The following is a 21,858-nucleotide window of genomic DNA, read 5'->3' as shown; positions in this document are numbered from 1 at the left end:
TCTTTTTGTAGGCAACTGTGATTGAATGAGGGCACTGCACTCCTTGTTCATTACTATAGTTTGGCCTCCTTTGAGTGAGCTTTTCCTGGGAAGCAGTTCCTTCATATACTTGATATATGCAGGCATTTGTTGGATGGTCTTGATGAATGGTATATTGACATGAAGAGATGCAAACAAGTCAAGAAATCTTGAGTATATTCTCTTCTCAACAGCACCATTGAGCCGTTGGGAAAAGGGTGCATAAAGTCTCAGCAGCTCCTGTTGTGAGAGTTCTGGTTCTTGGTGATCTTTTTCCTCCTTCTCTGTTGAGGTATCTCCAGGTTGTTTTGCCGACTTGTTTGGCTTGTCTTCAGTCTCCTTATCACTTATAGTGACCATCTTGCAATCTTCCCATCTTACTTTCTTTGTTTTACCTCTCGGATTCTTCTCTTTGTCACTTGGGAATCCATCTGTGGATTTGGGAATCTGCTCAGAGAGATACCCCACTTGGGATTCTAACCTCTTGATTGTGTCTCCCTGGTTCTTAAAATTGGCTCGCACTTCCTCCTTGAATGCCTTGTTGTCTTGAATCTCTTTGCCTATGCCTTCAAGTAGATTCTCAATCCTTGAGAGTCTGTCATCAAATGATGGTAGATTGGGATTAGAGGTGGAAGGATGAGGAGGGTTATTTTGGCCTTGGTAAAGGTGTTGAGAGGGTTGGTTATGTGGGTGCTGATATGGTCTAGATGTGAAATGTGGGTGGGCTGTATTGTTGTTGGGATTTGAACGTCTTTGATCTATGCCTTGGTCTTGTTGATTTTTCCACCCAAAGTTTGGGTGATTCCTCCATTCAGGGTTATAGGTCTTAGGGTATGGATCATGGTTTTGCCTAGGTGAATTCCCAATGTAGTTGGCTTGCTCCTGACTACCCTCTGCTACTTCATTCACTCCTTCTAGGATTGTTGATGAAGTAGTGATTGCTGCTACTTGGTTCCTCTCCATCTTCTTGGTGAGGTCAGCCAGCTGCTGGGTAATGAGCTTGTTTTGGGCCAGCAGAGCATCTACATTGTTTAGCTCCATTACTCCTCTAGTGTTTTCTCTTTCAGAAGCATAGAAATAGTCATTCTCTGCTACTGTTTCAATGACATCTATGGCTTCCTCAATAGTCTTCTTTTTGTTCAAAGATCCTCCTGATGAATGGTCTATAGCCTTCTTTGATTCATATGACAGCCCTTCATAGAAAATGTGTAGCTGCACCCATTCGTTGAACATGTCAGGTGGACACCTCCTTGTCAGGTCCTTAAACCTCTCCCATGCTTCATAAAGAGTCTCACCATCTTGTTGCCTGAAAGTTTGGACCTCAGCTCTCAGCCTATTGATTCGTTGAGGAGGGTAAAATCTTGCTAAGAATTTGTTCACCACATCTTTCCAAGTTGTCAAGCTCTCCTTTGGGAAAGACTCCAGCCACTTGGCTGCCTTATCCTTGAGTAAGAATGGAAATAAGAGCAGTCTATAGGCATCAGGATGAACACCATTAGACTTCACTGTGTCACAGATTCTCAGGAAGGTGGTTAGATGTTGATTGGGGTCTTCTTGGACACTTCCTCCGAACGAACAGTTATTCTGAACAAGGGTGATGAGCTTTGGTTTTAGTTCAAAATTGTTGGCATGGATGGTTGGCTTTTGAATGCTACTTCCACAGTTTCCTGGGTTTGGATTGATGTAAGAGCCTAAAACTCTTCTATCCTCCCTAGCATGATTTGCTCAACCTCCTCCGCCATGGTTGTGAGCCTCTTCCTCACAATGGTCTTCCATGTTTTCTTCCATGTTTGGTTCAAAGTATTCCTCCTCTTCCTCAGCACCAACCACTCTTTTTCCTCTTGCTTCCCTCCTTAATCTAAAGAAAGTCCTCTCAGGTTCAGAATCAAAAGAAGTTGAAGCCCCGCTTCTTCTCCCTGTCATACAACCAACAAGTGCAAGCAAGGAAAATAGATGCAGAAAGTATTCTGTTAGAGTTACTGTTAGTGTGAGTGATGCAATATATCAAACAGTTAGTGGGTTAGTGAACTGAATTGTAAATAACAAAGAAAATTGAAAAAGTAGGGGGAAGGGAAGAAATTAACCAGAACTGAAAATAAATTACTCGAACAGAAAATTAAATCAAACAAAACAAAAATGCTCAATCTAGTTATCTTCCAATTTAATCATTGTTGATGCACAATCAATCCCCGGCAATGGCGCCATAAACTTGATGCACGGAAAACTTGTCTCATAATAAATTTCCTTCGGCAAGTGTACCGAATTTGTCATCAAGTAAAAACTCACAATAGAGTGAGGTCGAATCCCACAGGGATTGATTGATCAAGCAACTTTAATTAGAGGAATGTTCTAGTTGAGCGAATCAGAATTTGAGTTGAGAATTGCAGAAAATTAAATGGCGAGAAAGTAAATAACAGAAAAGTAAATGCTAGAAATAAAGAGCTGAATGTAGATGACGGAAAGTAAATTGCAGAATCTTAAATGGGAATGGGGTAATTGCTCATAAAAGTAAATGACAGAAATTAAAGAGAATGGGTAAGATCAGAAATGGGGAGTTCATTGGGCTCAGGAGATGTTGCATTCTCCGGATCAATTTCATTTTCATCTCTTCCTCAATCAATGCACTCATTGATCTCCTTGGCAATCTTAAGTGATCGAATTACAATTCCTTGTAATTCAATCTCTCAAATCTTGATCAATAGCCAATTCCTTGGTCAATTGCTCATGAGAAGAGATGAAGTATGGTCACTGATTATACCACATGCATTTCCCAAATCAAGTGTTGAGAGGATTATAGTCATATATCCATCCAAACCCAATTTGGTCCAGCATGAGAAAGCATTTCTAGCATGATCTCTTCATTCCTCTTTCAAGGTTCTGAAGAGATCCAAGTTTGAATAGCTTCTCTTCCAAGATAACTACCCAATTGGATGAAGATCGAAAGCTTTCAAGTAAAATCAAGAGAAAAGATAGAAGAAGAATAATGAAAACTAGTATTGATCCATCAAATTACAACAGAGCTCCCTAACCCAATGAAAGGGGTTTAGTTGTTCATAGCTCTGGAAAATGAAAACAAAGATGGAGAATACATGATGAAACTAGAAGTGCAGAGAAAGTAAAATACAGAGAGTAATTCTATGCCAAGAGGCTCCCTATAATTTCCTACCTTTCTAATTCAAAGCTACTCCTATATATACTACTCTTCTGTTCTTCTAGTTGGCTCTTCAAATCTTGGGTATGGACCTTTGGATCTTGAGTTTGAAGCAGTTCTCTTCTTCATTGGGCTTAGCTTTGCTTGCAGAGAGAAAGTGTGAAGTGAGAAGGGACTTTAGCTCAGGACGTTAGGGGTGTTAACGTTAAGTGAAAATGTGGGTTCGAGAACGTTAGTGACAATAACCTTTTTCACTAATGTTCCTCACCAAAGTAAGAGCCACGTTAACTTCAACGTTAGTGGCACAAACGTTGCCACTAACGTTGCCTCTATGCCCTTCGCACACGTTACTGGGACTTACCTTTCCCAGTAACGTTGAGAAGTCTCCCCCTTCCTTACGTTAGAGTCCACGTTAACTTAGTTAACGTGGCTCTTTTAACGTAGGCTTGCCAACCTTCGAGAACGTTAGTGACATTTACCTTTGTCACTAACGTTCCAATGTGCCCCTATTTCTCACGTTAGAGTCCACATTAACTAGGTTAATGTGGCTTCTAACGTGGCCATGCTAGCCATCTCCAACATTAGTGACAAAGTTGAGTGTCACTAACATTGGCTCATCATTCCCTTATCCACGTTAGCTTTCACGTTAACTAAGTTAACGTGGGAGTTAACGTGGCTCATAGTGGCTTGTGTGGGCTCCTTCCAACGTTAGTGACAATGTTAGGTGTCACTAACGTTGGTGATCACCTTCTTTCTTCACGTTAGCTTCCACGTTAACTAGGTTAACGTGGCTTATTGGGGCTTGGTGGGTTAATCCCAATGTTAGTGACAATATTTGGTGTCACTAACGTTGTCGATCACCTACTTTCTTCACGTTAGCTTCCACGTTAACTAGGTTAACGTGAGAGTTAACGTGGCTCTTTGTGACTTGGCCAACGTTAGTGACAAAGTTGAATGTCACTAACGTTGGCTTCCCCTTTACTTCTTAACGTTAGAGCCCACGTTAACTAAGTTAACGTGGCTCTTAACGTGGCCACTCATGAGCTTGGTCCAACGTTAGTGACAAAGGTAAGTGTCACTAACGTTGGCTCCATTTCCTTTCCTCCACGTTAGAGTTCACGTTAACTTAGTTAACGTGACTCTTAACGTGGGCAATGATGGCTTTGAGAGCGTTATTGGCGATTACTTTTCTCATTAACTTTGCAAGTTACTCCCATTCCACATTAGGAGTTACGTTAATTAGATTAACATGGCTGCTAACGTGGTTCTTCCTCGCTTCCTTTGTCCTGAAATCAAGCAATAGAGTGCATCAAAGTTCTAGTCCAAGTCATGGGAAGTACAACATCCAATTTGTCATTAAATTCATGCAAAATCCTCATGAAATCATGTAAAGTGCACAATGTATGCTTGAATCAAGATGTAAGTGAATATCTACCCAAAACTAGCTTATTTTCTAAGGAAATGCATGAAACTACCCTAAAAACAGTAAAGAAAAGGTCAGTGAAACTGGCCAAAATGCCCTGAAATCAATGCCAACGATAATGCTGAGGGAAATGGCGATAACACGGGAGTAGTTCCGATGACCTTGGCAACGTTCCTCAAGGTTCATTCGCTAACTTTCCGAGGGTCTACAAATCTTGTTGAAGCGGACCACTGGTTCCAGGCTATGGAGCGTGCTTTACAGGCGCAGCATGTTCCACTCAATCAATATGTAGAGTTTGCCACTTATCAGCTAGCGGGAGAGGCCCAACCCTGGTGGCAAGCTGAGTGTCGTTTGCTACAGCTTCAGAACGCCGACATTCCATGGGAGGTGTTCCAAACGGCTTTTTACAAGAAGTATTTCCCTGAGTCTGCAAGGGAAGCAAAGGAGATGGAGCTAATGCAGCCGAAGTAAGGTTCCATGTCTGTGGCTGAGTACACCAACAAGTTCGAAGAGCTTTGTAGATTTTCTCGGGTATGTCAGGGTGACTCGGAGACTTTTGAGAGCTGGAGGTGCATTAAGTACCAAAGGAGTTTGAAGGACAACATTATGACTGCTGTGGCTCTGATAAACCACTATTTTATGGTTTATCTTATGCTCAATTGAGTGGATTTTATCAATATTTCATACACTTGTTCATACAAAATGCATGTTTTACATTCTCCTTCCTGATTTTGTGCTATGAATGAAAACATGCTTCTTTGGTCTTATATTTGCTAATATTAATCTTCTCTTATCACCATTTGATGCCTTGATATGCGCGTTAAGTGATTTCAGATATTACAGGGCAGGAATGGCTTAGAGGATAGAAAGGAAGCATGCAAAAGTGGAAGGAATACAAGAAGTTGAAGAAATTGCTAAGCTGTCCAGCCTGACCTCTTCGCACTCAAATGGTCATAACTTGAGCTACAGAAGTCCAAATGATGCAGTTCTAGTTGCGTTGGAAAGCTAACATCTGGGGCTTCGATTTGATATATAATTTGGCATAGTGGCTGTACAGTTAGGCGATGCGAACGCGTGCTCCACGTGAACACGTCGCAGTGACGAAAATCAGCGTGGCAGATTTCACCCCCAGCGATTTCTGGGTTGTTTCTGGCCCAGTTTTCAGCCCAGAAAACACTAATTAGAGACTATAAAGTGGAAAAATCCATTCATTTATCAATCAAGCTTGAATAATTTACAATTATTAGGATTTAGATGTAGTTTAGAGAGAGAGAGAGGCTCTCTCCTCTTTCTTAGGAATTAGGATTTAGATTTTTAGAATTAGGATTCCTCTCAGTTTATGGTTATTTCTCAATTTCAGGTTCATTGTTCCTTTTATTTATTTTCCCAATTTAATTTATGAATTTCCATGTTAGATTTGATTTCTTTTATTTAATATAATTTGAGGTATTTTAGATTTAAGATTTCTTTCTTTTATTTATGTTACTGTTGCTTCCCATCTGAAGGTATTTTTATTCAAGTAGATTTTCTCCCTTTTGGCTTTGGTTAAGTAATTAGCAACACTTAAGTTATCAACTCAGCTGTTGATTGAAATTGGAATTCTTTGCTGATTGATTTGAATTCCAATAACTCTAGTCTTTTCTTAGGAATTGACTAGGACCTGAGGATTAAATTAATTTGTCCACTTGACTTTCTTTTATTTAGTATGGGTTAATTAAAAGTGGGAGCAGAATCCAATTCTCATCACACCTGATAAGGATAACTAGGATAGGACTTCAATTTCTTATACCTTGCCAAGAGATTTCATTAATTATTAATTTATTTTTCTTGTTATTTAAATTACTTGTTCCTTATTTCAAAAACCCAAAAATATACTGTTTTACATAACCAATAATAAATCATACCTCCCTGCAATTCCTTGAGAAGACAAACCGAGGTTTAAATACTTCGGTTATAAATTTTATTGGGTTTTGTTACTTGTGACAACCAAACTTTTGTAAGAAAGGAATTCTTGTCGGTCTAGAAGCTATACTTACAACGCGAATTTATTTGTGAAAATTCTAGATCACGTGAGAGTTTTGTTCTTCAGGCTCCTATGGAGATCCGTGTCTTCTTCGACTTAGTGAATAAGGCTAGAGTAGTGGAGGAGTATGCCAAGATCGTGGCGGCATCTAAGGACACTCATGGAGGGAGCTCTAGTCGTGAGCGTGGCAAGTACCTTCATCCGAGAGGACAAAGCTTCAAGAGAGTATGATATGCGCCTCAAGGTCAAGGAGACTTCAGAAAGAACACACGTAACCAGATTCAGTGTGGCAAAGGGAGAGGAAATCAGAGTGGATGCTTCAACTGTGGCTTGCCTGGTCATTTTGCGAGGGATTGCACTCGTGGGAGGAATCAGAATGCGGGCCAGAGTCAGCATCAATGTCGGGTCTTTACTGTGAATGCCAAGGATGTTTCTAAGGTGGATCCATTGATGAGAGATATATGTCTAATTGGTGATAAATCCTTAGTTGTATTATATGATACTGGAGCCTCGCATTCGTTTATTTCGTTTGCTAAAGTTGAGGAATTAGGTTTGAAAGTGTCTGAATCACCTTTTGATCTGTATGTACATACTTCGCATCAAACAGTTATGACTAGGTCAGGTTGTAGACAACTAGGTTTCAAGCTTGAGGGTAGAGAGTTTGTGCATGATTTGATCTTTTTACCAATATGGGGCTTGAAATGATTTCGGGGTTTGATTGGTTGTCAAAGAACCGGGTTTTGTTGGATTGTTTTGAACGGACAATTCGGTTTATGCCGGAAGGGGAAAATGGAGTAGTGGTAGCTACGGGGTATTACCTGAACTCTGTAATGGTGCATTATAGTGGGGAGGAGTGTCAGGGTTATATTCTATTGGCTGCGAATACGTTGGGTGATGCCCAGAACTTAGAACAGATACCGGTGGTTAAAGATTTTCCAGAAGTGTTCCCGGAAGATATCCCTGAGTTCCCACCTCAGAGGAAAATTGAATTTACGATTGAATTGGTTCCGGGAGCCAGACTAGTGTCAATTGCGCCGTATAGAATGGCTCCGATAGAGCTGGCAGAGTTAAAAAATCAGTTGGAAGAGCTTCTGAATAAAAGGTTCATTCGACTGAGTGTGTCACCGTGGGGAGTGCCATTTTTATTGGTGAAGAAGAAAGATGGAGGAATGCGCTTGTGCGTGGATTACCGACAGTTGAACAAGGTGTCTATGAAGAACAAGTACCCGCTGCCAAGAATAGATGACTTGATGGATCAATTACAAGGAGATGGAGTGTTTTTCAACATTGATTTGAGATCCGGTTACCATCAGATAAGGGTGAAGTAAGATGATATCCCTAAGACTGTGTTTAGAACACGCTATGGACACTACGAGTTTGCAGTAATGTCTTTTGGGTTAACGAATGCACCTGCTATTTTCATGGATTACATTAACAGAGTCTTTCGTCCCTTTTTAGACAAATTCATGGTGGTTTTCATAGATGACATCTTGGTTTACTCTAAGATGGCAAAAGAACATGAGGAGCACTTGAGGATTGTGCTACAAATTCTAAAGGAGCGAAAGATGTACGCTAAGTTGTCGAAGTGCGAGTTTTGGAAGGAAGAAGTAAAGTTCTTAGGTCATGTGGTGAGCAAAGGAGGAATATCGGTGGATCCTTCTAAATTAGAAGCGGTGATGGAATGGGAAAGACCAACGACTGTGACGAAAGTCGGGAGCTTTTTGGGTTTAGCCGGATATTACCGGAGATTTATTGAAGGATTTTCCCGGATTGCACTACCAATGACAAAGTTGACAAGAAAAGAAGTGACATTCGTGTGGACATCAGAGTGTGAAGAGAGTTTTCAGACGTTAAAGCAGAGATTAACTTTAATACCTATTTTGATCTTGCCAGAACCGCATAAACCGTTTGAAGTGTATTGTGATGCGTCATTGAAAGGTTTGGGTTGCGTGTTGATGCAACATCAGAATGTGGTGGCCTACGCATCACGTCAGCTTAGACCGCATGAGATGAATTACCACACTCATGACTTGGAATTAGTGGCGATTGTGTTTGCATTGAAGATTTGGAGACACCACTTGTACGGAGTAAGGTTTAGCGTCTTTTCTGATCATAAGAGTCTCAAGTATATCTTTGATCAGAAGGAGTTGCTTAAAGACTATGATTTCGAGTTGAGTTATCACCCCGGAAAGGTGAACATAGTAGCAGACGCTCTGAGTTAGAAATCTTTAACAATTGCTTGGATAAGAATCAAAGAAGAAGAGCTAGTGGATAAGTTTGTAAATCTTAAGCTGGATATTGGTGAAGTTTCCAGAAGAACTTGTTTGAACTAGTTACAAATCTCAAGCACGTTTAAATCAGAAATTTAAAAGGCTCAGCAAGATGAACAGAGGCTTCAATAATTGTTTCAACCAGTTGGTGATAAGAGGCGCGAAGAGTTCACTAAGGATGATGAAGGGTTATGGAGATACAAGGGAAGAATTTGCATACTGGATGTTGGGAGTTTGAGACGAGACTTGCTATCGGAGGCTCACAAGAGTGGGTTTTCTATTCATCCCAGAAGCACGAAGATGTATTATGATTTGAAAAAGATGTTCTGGTGGCCTGCGATGAAAGGTGATGTAGCAACCGTGGTATCCAAATGTTTGACTTGCCAGAAAGTGAAAATAGAGCATCAGAAACCGTCAGGAATGTTACAACCACTTGAGATTCCTCAGTAGAAGTGGAAAGGAATTGCGATGGATTTTGTAACCGGTTTACCGAGGACTAGGTCAGGATTTGATGCGATTTGGGTGATCGTGGATCGCTTAACCAAATCCACTCATTTTCTGCCTATTCGAGTGAACTGTTCTATGGAAGAGTTAGCAAGATTGTACATCAAGGAGATAGTAAGATTACATGGTGTGCCGTCGAGCATAATATCGGACCGTGACCCCCGATTCACTTCAAGGTTTTGGGGAGCCTTCCAAAGGGCTTTTGGTACGAAGCTATGTCTCAGTATCACATATCATCTGCAAACCAATGGACAGTTGGAAAGGACTATTCAGACGTTGGAGGATATGCTAAGAGCGTGTGTTTTGGATCAACCCGGGAGTTGGGACCATTACATGCCATTGGTGGAGTTTGCATACAACAACAGCTTTCATGCGAGCATTGGGATGGCTCCGTATGAGGCCTTGTATGGACGAAAGTGCTAATCTCTATTTTGTTGGTATGAATATAGTGGAGCAAGTGTATTGGGTCCAGATGTGGTAGCAGAGACTACTGAGAAGATTAAGAAAAGACGAGAAAGGATTTTGACTGCTCAGAGTCGACAAAAGAGTTATGCAGATCAGAGAAGGAAACCGTTAGAGTTTGAAGTGGGAGAACATGTATTCCTTAAGGTTACACCGACAACTGGGGTTGGAAGAGCAATCAAGACCAAGAAGTTGAACCCAAGATACATAGGGCCGTTTAAGGTTCTAAAGAGATTCGAGCCGGTGGCGTATCAAGTCGCTTTGCCACCTCATCTGTCTAACTTGCATGACGTATTCCACGTGTCACAACTCCGTAAGTACACGTCGGATGCGGCTCATGTGTTGGAGCCTGAGTAGGCTGAGTTGAAGGAGAACTTAACTTTCCAAGTAACACCAGTGAGAATCGATGACACTAGTGTGAAGAAGCTGCGAGGAAAGGATGTCCCATTGGTTAAAGTTGCTTGGGAGCGAGCAGGAGTAGAAGAGCACACTTGGAAATTGGAGTCTGAGATGCGAAAGGATTATCCCGAGCTTTTCTCAGGTAATTCAAATTTTGAGGGCAAAATTTCTTATTTGGTGTGGAGAATGTAAGAACCGCAACTAATCAACCGGTTAATTAAGTGATTAATTGCCTAAGTTAGATTTCAAAAAGTTAGAGAGAGAATTTGAGGATTTAAAGGTGATTTTTGGACTAAGTGGGTTTTTCTGAGTCAAAAAAAGTGCCTTCTGTGAAAAACCGTGAAAGACCGCGAACCGGAAGTTGAACCGGTTGAACCGGTTCAAGTCTGCCCGGTACCGCATGACAAAAAGTGAAAACCGGCAAAAACATTAGAAAAATGTTAGAAATGGAAAACCGGGCGTTAATTTTAAATGTTTGGCCTGAAGTTGGACCAAACGGGCTAAAAATGCTAACGAATTGGACCGGGCCCAAGTTGGACCCAAGCCCAACATATAAATACACTTAAGTAAACCCATTTTAGCCACATTCACCCTCATAACTTAAACACAACAGCAGCTGAAGTGAGGAGAGAGGTGAGAGCTTTCCACCATTGTTACTATTCACTTCAAACTTGCAAAGCTCATATCTTGAGCTAGAGAGCTCTGCTCGCCGCACCGTTTGCGGCTATGCGTTCCTTGTGAAGAGCTCTACAAAATCCACCCAAGAAACCCTCAAGGTAATCACGAAATCTTCCCAGTTTTTCTGTTGAAAATTTAGGGTACTTAGGGTTTGTGCCTAAATGAGTTTTTGTGATTCTTGGTGTTTAGGTTTGCTCTAATCCTTGCTTAGCCTTGGATTCTTGCTAGTAAATCTGTGGGAGAAGGTAAGAGCCACTCAACCTTTGTGAATTTATGTATAATTGGAATCCTAGGTTGATTTGAGGTGATTTATATGTATATAGGTTTGATTATTGTGGCTTTGGGAGCTCTTGGAACTTAATTGTGCTTAGTGGAGTGGATGTGAAAGCTTGGAATTTGGTTGAAAGCTATTTGGTGATCAATTTGAGTTTTGGTGCATAAAGAGGAATCATCCAAGGTATGGTTTCGGTTTTCTCTATGTAGTATATAATATTCATGGACACATAGGCTAGTGACCAATAAGATATGTTGAACTAAAATGATGGTTGGTGTGTTAAATGTTAATGAATTGATGAATATTGGGTTGATTGTGATGAATTTTAATGATATGATGATGTCGAATGAGTGAATTGATTGGAAGTTGGTTCCTTATGATAATTGTAGTGTTATGATTTATGAAATGGTGGGTTTGATGGTGATTTTGATCATAAGTGTTATATAAGTGATGTTAGAATTGAGAGTAATGAAATGAGAAGGAGAATGTGGTAAGGTTGGTATATTATGATACAACAGGTACATTTTGATGAAAAGTGGTGTTTTGAATGGCTTGGGGTGGTTTGGTATGGGTATGGTAATGAATTTTGGAAATTGTGAAGTTTGAAAAAAATTGGATTTTTGATGAAATTTGTACAATCATAACTCTTGCCTCGATTTTCAAAATTACTTGAAATTTATTTAGAATCAAAGATCTTTGAAAACTCTTTAGATCGATATAAAATTTGGAAAAATTGGAAGTTTGTAGAGGAAGTTATGATCCTTCAAAGTTGGTGTTAAAAATCTGAAATTCTGCAAAGTTGCAGAATTTCATGATTTCTGATGTGTGCGGACGCACACCCTCGTGCGGACGTGATAAACCACTATTTTATGATTTATCTTGTGCTCAATTGAGTGGTTTTTATCAATTCTTCACCCACTTATTCATATAATTTGCATGGTTTTACAATTCCTTCCTTATTATGTGATACATGTGAAAACATGTTTCCTAAGCCTTAAAAATGTTAATTTTAATATATCCTTTATTACCATTCGATGCCGTGATCTGTGTGTTAACTATTTCCAAGCTTTATAGGGCAGGAATGGCTTAGAGGACAGAAAAGAAACGTGCAAAAGTGGAAGGAACGCACAAAATGGAGTTTTGAAGAAAATGGCAGCGACGCGCATGCATGGACAACGCGGACGCGTGCCTAACCAAAGCACAAGCGACGCGCACGCATGGACGATGCAGACGCGTGCCTAGCGCATAGCACGAGCGACGCGTACGCGTGACTGACGTGTACGCGTGACAAGGAAAATCTCCATATGACGCGCACGCGTGACCCACGCGTATGCGTGAGGGACGCCACGTGTAGAAAGTTACAGAAGTCGCCCCCAGCGATTTCTGGGCTCCTTTTCGGCCCAAATCCAAGCTTAGAAACATAGAATAGAGGCTGGAGAATGAGGAAATCAAATCATCCATCAATCATTCATTCAACATTCATTGATTACAGAGAATTTTAGGTTTTAGATGTAGTTTTAGAGAGAGAGAAGTTCTCTCCTTTCTCTTAGGTTTTAGGATTAGGATTTCTTCGTTTTCTCAATTCCAGGTTCAATGTTCCTTTAATTTAATTTCTCTTCTACTTTTATTTCTTCTATTACTTTAGTTTGTTTATTTTCTCAAATATTGATTTATGAACTCCATGTTAGAATTGATTTTCTTAATTAATACAAATTGAGGTATTTCAGAATTATGATTGCTTTTCTTCTATTTATGTTATTGATGCTTCCAATTTAATTTAGATTTTCCCCCTTTACTTTGGTTGAGTGATTGGTGACACTTGAGTTATCAAACTTAGCGGTTGATTGAAAATTGGAATTTGCTTATTGATTTGGATCCCTCTAAAGCTAGTCTTTCCATAGGAGTTGACTAGGACTTGAGGAATCAAATTAATTAGTCCACTTGACTTTCCTTTATTTAGTAAGGGTTAACTAAGTGGGAGCAATAAACAATTCTCATCACACCTGATAAGGATATCTAGGATGGGATTTCCAATTCTTATACCTTGCAATGGTTTTCATGATAATTTAATTTAATTATTGCCAGTTTATTTTCCTGTTCCCTATTTCAAAAACCCAAAAAGATACAATTTCATAACCAATAATAAATCATACTTCCCTGCAATTCCTTGAGAGACGACCTGAGGTTTGAATACTTCGGTTATCAATTTTATTAGGGGTTTGTTACTTGTGACAACCAAAACTTTTGTACGAAAGGATTCTCTGTTGGTTTAGAAGCTATACTTACAACGTGATTATTTTTATAAAATTCTTTACTGGCAGAAATCCGTTCGTCAAAATGGCGCCGTTGCCGGGAATTTGCAATTGTGTGCCTTATTATTGATTATTGTAAATATTTTCTTTTGCTTATTTGTTTTTATTTTTGTTTTTAATTTTTATTAGCTACTATGAGTTCTTACCCCTCTGGCTTTAAGTTTGGTTCCAATGTTGTTGTAAGGAATGGAAGCTATAACAGGAACATACATCAAGGTCAAAACAATCAAAGATGGAAGGAGCCACGAGGATCTGATCAACCCTTTTGGCAACACCTTCCAAGGTACCAGGGACAACGACCATTCTACAATGCATGCCAAGACAATAGATATGGTGGACCCCTTCGTGAGAAACCACCTCCACCAAATTACTATGGTCAAGAGCCATTCCGAGGTGCGTACCAAGATGATAGATATGGTGGACCCCCTTGTAGTTACCAGCAAGCTCCATCATATGCCAATAAACCACCTCCTCAATACAGCTCGAACCACCATACTCACAAGCCACCTACAACTATTCACCTCCATATGACCCTAACCTTTATCAACCCCAATTCCAATCCAATTACTCCTAAGAACCACCACATCCATATGCACCATGTCCATATCCATTGACCCAAGAATCACAGGCTCGCCTCAAGGAAACAGTGAACCAATTTCATGCAACCCTTCATCAACTGGAGCAAGCGATAAATCAATTAGCTTCCCGACGTTCGGGCACTCAAGGAACTCCCATGGCTTCATGTGGAGAATCTAATGAAGAACGTAGCATGAAGGAGACACTAGAAGTTCTAGTGGACAGTACGGAGCATGACTTTGTACTGGAACAAGTAGAGGAAGCTGAAATTATCGAAGAAGAAGAATTGGTTGAAGACTTAGGAGACGCTGAACCTCCATGGGAATCAAGAGTTGGGGAGAATCCCGCCCAGAAATTTGCAATTGATGCTAAGGAGGATAGTGCACAATCCCCAAGGCATGTACCTAATGAAGAACTGGACGGAACAAATCAAGAAGCAAGTTTCCTTGGTAATGACGATCATGAATCAAGCTCTCCTAGTGATGAACTTGCATCCGTAATTGAATTCTTTGAGATTGAAGAATCTGCCCCAAGTGAATATGAAGATGATGTGGAGGTAGATTTTTCTCAACCCCCAACCTATGATTTGAGTGATGAGGAAGAAATCGAAGACTTTGATCAAGACATGGTTACAGTTGAAGAGGTTTGCAAGGAAGTGGAAGAATTCACAGAAGAGTACAAGAAAGTGGAGCTCGAAAGACCGCTGAAAACACCTCTCCCAAGGCCATTACCACCCAATACAAACTTCAAGTGGGTAAAATTCTTAGCCTTTAACCTTACCTTTCCACTTGAATACAGTTTGCTTGAAACCGATGGCCAGCTGAGAGCTCTTTGTGGCTTTAAGAGTAAGCAGGAGATGGTTAGTAATAGGAGTTGGCACCCAAAGTTCAATACGGTTCCATGCTCCAAGTGGAAGTGCAGGGATTGGTATAGAGCTCGATTGGATGGATTTCGGAAGAAGTTTGGATATCTCAGTGGAAATTCAGGTTGTGTATCGCCCGGTTGGAATAATGTAGATAAAGACGGGGTTCTCACTCATGCTAGAATAGGATCCATTAATCCTTTTGCGTCTGTCACTATGCCCAACCCTTGTGAGTTTGAAGCTTGTCACAGTCATTCAATCCCTGAATCCTACTCGGAATACCACAGACAAGGTTTAGACTTTCCGGATTCTTAAGAATGCTGCCAATGGATTCTAGCTTATACCACGAAGATTCTGATTAAGGAATCCAAGAGATACTCATTCAATCGAAGGTAGAACGGAGGTGGTTGTCAGTCACGCGTTCATAGGTTGAGAATGGTGATAAATGTCACGGATCATCACATCCATCATATTGAAGTGCGAATGAACATCTTAGATAGGAACAAGCGTGTTTGAATAGAAAACAGAAATAATTACATTAATTCATCGAGACACAGCAGAGCTCCTCACCTCCAACAATGGAGTTTAGAGACTCATGCCGTCAAAGAGTACAAAGTTCAGATCTAAAATGTCATGAGATACAAAATAAATCTCTAAAAGTTGTTTAAATATTAAACTAGTAACCTAGGTTTACAGAAAATGAGTAAACTACGATAGATAGTGCAGAAATCCACTTCCGGGGCCTACTTGGTGTGTGTTGGGGCTGAGACTTGAGCTTTACACGTGCCTAGGCTGTTTTTGGAGTTAAACGCCAGGTTGTAACCTATTTTGGGCGTTTAACTCCAACTTGTAACCTGTTTCTGGCGTTTAACGCCAGAATAGGGTAGAGAACTGCCGTTGAACGCCAGTTTGCGTCATTTATCTTCGAGCAAAGTATGAACTATTATATATTTCTGGAAAGCCCTGGATGTCTACTTTCCAACGCAATTAAGAACGCACCATTTGAACTCTTGTAGCTCCAGAAAATCTACTTTGATCGCAGAGAGGTCAGAATCCAACAACATCTACAGTCCTTCTTCAGCCTCTGGATCAGATTTTTGCTCAGGTCCCTCAATTTCAGCCAGAAAGTACCTGAAATCACAGAAAAACACACAAACTCATAGTAAAGTCCATAAATGTGATTTCTAATTAAAAACTAATAAAAGTATACTAAAAACTAACTAAATCATACTAAAAACTATGTAAAAACAATGCTAAAAAGCGTATAAATTATCCGCTCATCACAACACCAAACTTAAATTGTTGCTTGTCCCCAAGCAACTAAAAATCAAATAGGATAAAAATAAAAGAATATACTATAAATTCCAAAATATCAATGAAACTTAGCTCCAATCAGATGAGCGGGACTAGTAGCTTTTTGCCTCTTGAATAGTTTTGGCATCTCACTTTATTCATTGAAGTTCAGAATGATTGGCATCTATAGGAACTCAGAATTCAGATAGTGTTATTGATTCTCCTAGTTTAGTATGTTGATTCTTGAACACAGCTACTTTATGAGTCTTGGCCGTGGCCCTAAGCACTTTGTTTTCCAGTATTACCACCGGATACATAAATGCCACAGACACATAACTGGGTGAACCTTTTCAGATTGTGACTCAGCTTTGCTAGAGTCCCCAATTAGAGGTGTCCAGGGTTCTTAAGCACACTCTTCTTTTTGCTTTGGACCTCGACTTTAACCGCTCAGTCTCAAGTTTTTTACTTGACACCTTCACGCCACAAGCACATGGTTAGGGACAGCTTGGTTTAGCTACTTAGGCAAGGATTTTATTCCTTTTGGGCCCTCCTATCCACTGATGCTCAAAGCCTTGGATCCTTTTTATTACCCTTGCCTTTTGGTTTTAAGGGCTATTGGCTTTTTCTGCTTGTTTTCTTTATATATATATATATATATATATATATATTTTGCAAGCTTTGTTCTTCACTGCTTTTTCTTGCTTCAAGAATCATTTTTATGATTTTTCAGATTATCAAATAACATTTCTCCTTTTTCCTCATTCTTTCAAGAGCCAACAATTTTAACATTCACAAACAACAAATTCAAAAGACATATGCACTGTTCAAGCATTCATTCAGAAAATAAAAAGTATTGTCACCACATCAAAATAATTAAACTAGTTTCAAGGATGAATTCGAAACCATGTACTTCTTATTCTTTTGTAATTAAAACATTTTTTTTTATTTAAGAAAGGTGATGGATTCATAGGATGTTCATAACTTTAAGGCATAGACTCTAATCTTTATTTATTATTTATTGGAAATAATATAAATTAGGCATAAAAGCAGACACATAGCAATAAAAGAAAAGAAACTAAAGACATAAAGACAAATGACTCTAATTTTAATACTCATAGACTCTTAAATAGATAAAAGGTTATCACAGAGTTAGGACTCAACAACCTTTGCTTTGGGAGGTAGATGCCTCTTTAGTCTGTGGAGTGCTTGGCCCTTCAAGAGATAGCTTCTGGCGCTTCTAGTATTCAAATTGAGGAATTTCCGGGAGGAACTCCTGTGCTCTCCTCTTGATGGAATCGTCCTGCACTTGTCCTTCCATTGACTTTTTGGTGATTGGTTGCTCAACTGAAATATACTCATCTACTCCCATCTTTACTCCAGCATCTTTACATAACAGGGAGATCAAGCTTGGATAAGCCAATTTGGCATCTTTGGAGTTCTTGTTTGTAATTTTGTAAAGCTCACAAGAAATCAGTTGATGAATTTCCACTTCTTTTTCCAGCATAATGCAATGGATCATCACTGCTCTTTTGATGGTGACTTCAGAGCGGTTGCTAGTGGGCAGTATAGAGCGCCCAATAAAGTTCAGCCAACCTCTGGCGACTGGTTTGAGATCCCCTCTTTTGAGTTGGTTTGGGACACCCTTTGTGTTGGTTGTCCATTTGGCTCCAGGGAGAGGCATATATCCTCTAGGATTTTGTCCAAGCTCTGATTTGGTCTCATCATTCTCCTATTAAAGGAGTCTGGGTCATCTTGCAGTTGAGGCAGCTTGAAGATCTTCCTTATTTTGTCAGGGTGGGTGTGAACAATATTCCCTCTGACCAGAGTTCGATAGTCATAGAATGTGGTTCCAGCTATTCTCTGCCTGTCTGTTTGCCACAGATTAGAGTAGAATTCCTGAACCATGTTTCTTCCCACCTTTGTTTCAGGATTAGCTAGGACTTCCCAGCTCCTGTTTCGAATTTGCTCTTGGATCTCCGGATATTCGTCTTCTTTCAGATTGAATTTAACTTTCGGGATCTCCTATTACGAATTTGCTCTTGAGTTGGTTTATTTTCCCTTAGGAGCCATGATCTTGGTGGGTATTGGCTTAGTGATCATGGATAAACACACCAAACTTAAGGGTTTGCTTGTTCTCAAGCAAAAGAAAAGAAAGGAGAGGGATAGAGGGAGAGCCAAGTTCGAATTGTGGAAGAGAGGGGGAGGCCGAACGAGGATTTCAAGGGAAGGGGGGTGGGTTTTCAAAAATCTTTTAAAAAGATATGATAGAAAATATGATTTGGAAAAGATAAGTAAGATAGGAAAAGATGTAATTTAAAATTGAAAAGATATGAAATATATTTAAAAAAGATAGGTTTGTTCTAAAAATATTGTGAAGATTTGAAAAAGATATTGATGAGTTTGAAAAAAAAGAATTTTGAAAAAGATAGATATGTTTTGAAAAAGATTTGAGAAGAGGTTGAAGAAGAATTGAGAAAGATTTAATTTTAGGATTAGGATATTTTTAACAATTTTTTTGGAAAAAAAGTTTGAAAAATGAAAGTATGGGAACATGTTTATGCAAGAAAAATGGATTGAAATATGAAAATTAAAAAAAAAATCAAGTTGGGAACAAAAACTTCCTCCCCTCCACAATCCTGGCGTTAAACGCCCAACTGCTGCATGTTTTGGGCGTTTAACGCCCCTCTGTAGCTTCTTTTGGGCGTTTAACGCCCAGCTGTTGCTTCTGGCTGGCGTTAAACGCCATAATTCCTTTGTCACTGGGCGTTTTTCCTGAACGCCCAGGACACTACAAGTATGGCGTTAAACACCCAGAATGGTACCCATTTTGGCGTTTAACACCCAGAAAGGTATCATTACTGGCGTTAAATGCCCAGTAGATGCTTCATTTAGGCGTTTAACGCCCAATTGTGCCTCTTACTGGCGTTTTCTTGCCAGTGAGCTCCTTTTCCCTGTTTTGTGCTCTGAATCCTTCTGTAACTCTATGAACTTATGCAATTGATTCTTTACCTTGAAGATTATTAATATTGAACTTGTATAATTTAAAAATAGATAAAATGAAGAATAGAAGAAAATAAAATAACAAAAGAAGTTTTGCTAATGGCTGGGTTGCCTCCCAGCAAGCGCTTCTTTATTGTCTTTAGCTGGACCTTGCTGAGCTTTTAATCTAGCTTCAGCCTTAAGCATTCTTGCTCAACATTGCCTTCAAGATAATGCTTGATTCGCTGTCCATTAACAATGAACTTCTTATTAGAATCAATGTCTTGAAGCTCCACATAGCCATATGGTGACACACTTGTAATCACATATGGTCCCCTCCACCGGGATTTCAGTTTCCTGGGGAATAGCTGGAGCCCAGAGTTAAATAGCAGAACCTTCTGTCCTGGTTCAAAGACTCTAGATGACAGCTTTCTGTCATGCCACCTTTTTGCTTTCTCTTTGTAAAGCTTGTCATTTTCGAAAGCAGTGAGTCTGAATTCCTCTAGCTCATTTAGCTAGAGCAATCTTTTTTCTCCAGCTAATCTGGCATCAATGTTTAGGAATCTGGTTGCCCAATAGGCCTTATGTTCTAGTTCCACGGGCAGATGGCAGGCCTTACCATACACAAGCTTGTATGGAGAGGTCCCTATAGGAGTCTTGAATGCTGTTCTGTAAGCCCACAGAGCATCATCCAAGCTTCTCGCCCAATCCTGTCTACGGGTACCAACAGTCCATTCCAGGATTCTTTTTAGTTCTCTATTAGAGACTTCAGCTTGCCCGTTTGTCTGTGGATGATATGGAGTTGCTACCTTGTGACTAATTCCATACCGGACCATAGCAGAGTAAAGATGTTTGTTGCAGAAGTGAGTGCCCCCATCACTAATTAGTGCTCTAGGGACACCAAACCTGCTGAAGATATATTTCTAGAGGAACTTCAGCACTGTCTTAGTATCATTAGTGGGTGTGGCAATGGCCTCTACCCATTTGGATACATAGTCGACTACAACCAGAATATAAGTGTTTGAGTATGATGGTGGGAAAGGCCCCATGAAGTCAATACCCCATACATCAAACAACTCAATCTCCAAGATTCCTTGTTGAGGCATGGCATAACCATGAGGTAGATTACCAGATCTCTGACAACTGTCACAGTTACGTACAAACTCTCAAAAATCTCTATAGAGGGTAGGCCAGTAGAAGCCACATTGGAGGACCTTGGTGGCTGTTCGCTCACCTCCGAAATGACCTCTATATTGTGACCCATGGCAATGCCATAAGATCTTCTGTGCTTTTTCTCTAGGCACACACCTACGGATTATTCCGTCTGTACATCTCTTAAAGAGATAGGGTTCATCCCACAAGTAGTACTTTGCATCAGTAATTAATTTTTTCTTTTGTTGCCTACTATACTCCTTGGGTATGAACCTTGCAGCTTTATAGTTTGCAATGTCTGCAAACCATGGTGTTTCCTGAATGGCGAACAAATGCTCATCCAGAAAGGTTTCAGAGATCTCAATAGAGGGAAAGAACGCCCCTTCTACTGGTTCTATCCGGGACAGATGATCAGCCACTTGGTTTTCTGTCCCTTTTCTGTCTCTTATTTCTATATCAAACTCTTGCAGAAGCAACACCCATCTTATAAGCCTGGGTTTTGAATCCTGCTTTGTAAGTAGATATTTAAGAGCAGCATGGTCGGTGTACACAATCACTTTTGATCCTACTAAGTATGATCTAAACTTGTCAATGGCATAAACCACTGCAAGCAATTCTTTTTCTGTGGTTGTGTAATTTTTCTGGGCATCATTTAAAACACGGCTAGCATAATAAATGACATGCAGAAGCTTGTCATGCCTCTGCCCCAATACTGCACCAATGGCATGGTCACTGGCATCACACATTAGTTCAAATGGTAATGTCCAGTTTGGTGCAGAAATAACTGGTGCTGTGACCAGCTTAGCTTTCAGAGTTTCAAACGCCTGCAAACACTCTGTGTCAAACACAAATGGCGTGTCAGCAGCTAGCAGGTTGCTCAGAGGTTTTGCAATTTTTGAAAAATCCTTTATAAACCTCCTATAGAATCCTGCATGCCCCAGAAAGCTTCTGATTGTCTTAACATTGGCAGGTGCTGGTAATTTTTCAATTACCTCTACCTTAGCTTGATCTACCTCTATTCTCTTGTTCGAAATTTTGTGCCCAAGGACAATCCCTTCAGTCACCATAAAGTGACATTTTTCCCAGTTTAAAACCAGGTTAGTCTCTTGGCATTTTTCAGAACCAGTGTCAGGTGATCAAGACAGGAGCTGAATGAGTCTCCATATACTGAGAAGTCATCCATGAAGACTTCCAGAAATTTTTCCACCATATCAGAGAAAATAGAGAGCATGCATCTCTGAAAGGTTACAGGTGCATTACATAGCCCAAATGGCATCCTTCCGTAGGCAAATACTCCAGATGGACATGTGAATGCTGTTTTCTCTTGATCTTGGGATCTACTGCAATTTGGTTGTAGCCTGAATAGCCATCCAAAAAGCAGTAATAATCATGACCTGCTAGTCTTTCTAGCATCTGGTCTATGAATGGTAATGGAAAATGATCATTTCTGGTGGCTGTATTGGGCCTTCTGTAGTCAATACA

The 21,858-nt window shown here is 40.0% G+C and overlaps 1 non-coding gene across 1 annotated transcript; it reads left to right on the top strand.

The window, feature by feature from the left end:
• The first annotated feature begins 1,249 nt into the window (after window positions 1–1,249).
• On the top strand, window positions 1,250–1,353 carry LOC112752926 (small nucleolar RNA R71). Its single transcript, XR_003177335.1, has one exon. It is a non-coding gene; the product is annotated as a small nucleolar RNA R71 (small nucleolar RNA).
• The last annotated feature ends 20,505 nt before the right edge of the window (window positions 1,354–21,858 follow it).

This window comes from Arachis hypogaea, chromosome 15 (assembly GCF_003086295.3).
Source record: "Arachis hypogaea cultivar Tifrunner chromosome 15, arahy.Tifrunner.gnm2.J5K5, whole genome shotgun sequence".
NCBI lineage: Eukaryota > Viridiplantae > Streptophyta > Magnoliopsida > Fabales > Fabaceae > Arachis > Arachis hypogaea.
The sequence above is the reverse complement of the archived record's forward strand: the minus strand, read 5'-3'. Positions and strand labels throughout refer to the sequence as shown.